Source organism: Nylanderia fulva, unplaced genomic scaffold, assembly GCF_048542155.1.
Source record: "Nylanderia fulva isolate GAGA-0341 unplaced genomic scaffold, ASM4854215v1 Scaffold156, whole genome shotgun sequence".
Classification (NCBI taxonomy): domain Eukaryota; kingdom Metazoa; phylum Arthropoda; class Insecta; order Hymenoptera; family Formicidae; genus Nylanderia; species Nylanderia fulva.
In genome coordinates, this window is record NW_028189795.1 from 187,394 (window position 1) to 191,186 (window position 3,793).

The following is a 3,793-nucleotide window of genomic DNA, read 5'->3' on the forward strand; positions in this document are numbered from 1 at the left end:
CACTGATTTCAGCGCCATATCGTAGTAGTGGTCAATGCAGTAACTATTAATACGTTCTCAAGATAAGAGCGTCTCATGCTCATGAACTCGTCCGGCGGCATGTACGAAATTTATCTTTTCGTAGCGTTCGCGTATTTCGGAAAGGACAGAATTTTATGATGTTATAAATAAATAAAATATTAACCTGACCTATTATAATTATTTTTTAATAAATGTTTCATTATTATTATCATCTAAGTCTAAGTCGTTTAATTAATTTTTAGTTTTTTAATAATTAATTTAATTTATTCTAATCATTTTAATATGTGAAAAATACTAATACATATACGTTTTATAATGAATTAATATATTTCGAGAGTCGAATTATATATTTTTAATAATATAAAAGTGTTCAAAAATTATATTTGACTTTTAATTTTAATTATTTTAGCAAAGAGTTCCGAAATCTCTTACACACATAATAGGGATTTTGTTCATCCATATAATTCGCAATTAAGTATATATGTTAATTATTAATTTCAATAAAATACAAAATTAAAATTAAAGGTCAAATATAATTTTTGAACATAAATATATTTAATTCGTTAGAAAACGTATACCCGTAATAGTATTTTTCTCGTACAAAAATAACTAGAATAAATTAAATTACTCATAAAAAAATAAAAAAATAATTAAATAATTTATATTATCTATGATAATAATAAAACATTTTATAAAAAAAACAGATTCAATAAATATAAGTATATATATAACATGTACTTATATTTATTGAATCTATTTTTTAATAAAATGTTTTATAAGCTTAGAAAACTTGACTTTGACGTAACTAGCAAATTTTATTTAATTATTTCACGACGGTTTGACGTAATAAAATGTTTTATTATTATTATATAAAATATAAGTTTAAATTCTTTAATTAATTTTTAATCTTTTATGATTAATTTAATTTACTCTAATTATTTTTGTACGAGAAAAATACTATCATGGGTATACGTTTTATAGTTAATTTAATATATTTGTGTTTAAAAATTATATTTGACCTTTAATTTTAATTTTTATTTTATTAAAATTAATAATTAACATATATACTTAATTGCGAATTATATGGATGAAAAAAATCCCCATTATGTGTGTAAGAGATTTCGGAACTCTTTGCTAAAAAATAATTAAAATTAAAAGTCAAATATAATTTTTGAACACTTTTATATTATTAAGAATATATAATTCGGTTCCCGAAATATATTAATTCATTATAAAACGTATACGTGATATTATTTTTCTCACATAAAAATGACTAGAATAAATTAAATTAATTATTAAAAAACTAAAAAGTAATTAAACGACTTAGACTTAGATGATAATAATAATGAAACATTTTATTAAAAAAAGATTCAATAACTAGTAGGTCAGGTTATAATTTTTTATTTATTTATTTATAACATTATGAGCTATTAAGCTCATCATCACGTTCGCTCTCTGTCTTGCTTTCATTCGGCAAGTCACAAACGATATATGATACTCGTATGTTCCTACTTCAACTCTCGAGAATCTGAAACAAACGAAACTCGTGTCCAATATACAGGGTGTCCGGTAACTAACAGACCAATGATTACAAATGGATTCTTTGGTCAATTTGGGAACGATTTTTCCTCAGCGAAAATGTCGAAAAAGGTCATCATTTTTTACAACTTTCCAATCTTTGTCATTATGTATCTTTATAACTAAGCCTTAAATTAAAATTTTATTATAGTAAACTCTACCTGAAATTAACTGAAGAATGTAATTATGTTAGACTTTTAACTCCAAAACGTTTAGTTTTCAAAAAACCTATTTTTTTCAATCGCTTATAACTCGAAAATTATTGACTTCTCAACATTTTTGCTAAGGAAAAATCGTCTCCAAATTGGCCAGAGAATCCGCCCTTAATCATTGGTCCGTTAGTTACCGGACACCCTGTATATATTATATAAAAGTGTATAGCACGTCAGAAGCTTGTGAGCTTACAGCGATAAGTAAAAACAATTGCGTATCTATTTCATTGCGTTTATCTGTTTAAACGCGCGCTTTAATTTTTCCAACGTTTTTGCCTGTTTATATTTTAAAGGTCCTCTCTTCTAAAAATCTTGTTTTAAAGATCCTCTCCGCGAGCAAAATTCGAAAACATAAATTATTTAATATTTTTACTTTATTATTTGTAAATCCTCGGTAATTTCAAAATTTTTCTATTTGAAAATTATTAATTTTCTATTGCCAATTAATTTTATCACAGACTTTACTCTTACTCCCATTGCACTTTCGTTTGCGGTTTTCAGTATACGATTTTTTATCGTAGTTACTGAAAATTATTATTGTGAATTATACTTGTGCAATGATATGAAGAATTTACAATTCTGTTGAAATTGTTGATTTTTCAAAAAAATTACGAGATTCGCGGAAATTGCGTGCTTTCTTGGCATTTTCCGTTCGCGGCAGGCGGTTTATTTTTGATTGTTGCAAGTGTTTTTTTTTTTTTTTTTTTTTATTAAAATAGATAATAATAATGTGAAATAAATCACAATATTTGACAGATGTGCATATATATAGAAATTGTAATAATAATAATATTATATCATAAAATTGTAAATTGTTTCAATTTTTTATAGACTGCGATAAAAGATTTTACATTTGGATAAGAAACTGCGGTAAGTAAAAATATAAAATTCTTGAAAACGTACCAAAAATATTTGATAACGTAAAAAGGTGAACTTTGAAAAATAAGGAACTTAAAAATTGCACTAATAAATGGGCTATATGTGAGCCGTGCGCGGATGTAAGGTGTGTTATATCGAAATTTAATTAATAGAATTGAGAATTAATCCCAATTTTAAGTCTTACAAATGTCCAAGCTAATTTTTTGTACCTCGTGTACATTTTTGAAAGTTATATCAAAAAATTAAATTTTAATATGCGTCTTACATCTCACATTTCGCATACGGCTCACATATAGCCTATTTATCTCTTATACTTTATTTCAACCCTTATAGAAATTTATTACTAGTAACGCCAATTTATCACTTATTTCGAGTAATTAATCACTTTTATTTCGAATACTTAAATTACTGTATATTATAGTATTTTAAATACTCGAAATAAGTGATTAATTGGCGTAGTGATAAATTTCTACAAGAGAATAAGGAGCCTTTAAATTCTTAATGTAAAAAATTTCAAGTAATTTTCTTTAATAAAATTTAATTAAAAAATTTAATTAAAAAATTTTTGAACACTGTGTTAAATCACATTTAAAATCGTGATTATTTCAATAAAAAAACATTTTATGTGTAAAAAATATATTTTTTATATTTAATAAATTTTATATATATGTATATATATGCATATGTAAAATATTCTCTCTCTCTCTCTCTCTCTCTCTCTCTCTCTCTCTCTCTCTCTCTCTCTCTCTCTCTCACACACACAACGGGGGCCAAATCTCTCAAATTGGTCTCATGATCAATTAGCCTGGATTCGCACCAGGGGCAAAGTCTGTTGGTAATGTCAAACAAATTTAGCCTGGACTTGCACCAGGGGCAAAGTCTTTTGGTCGAGTCTACGAAATTTAGCACGGACTCGAACCAGGGGCAAAGTCTTTTGGTTCAAGTCTACGAAATTTAGCACGGACTCGAACCAGGGGCAAAGTGTGTCGGTAAGGGGCAAAGTCTATCGCACGAAGATGGCGGTCTCTTCTTTAGGCAGGCCTTTGGCGATCTGTCTATTAATCTGTGTTAATGATGACATTATAGGTCTGTTCGTTTTGACT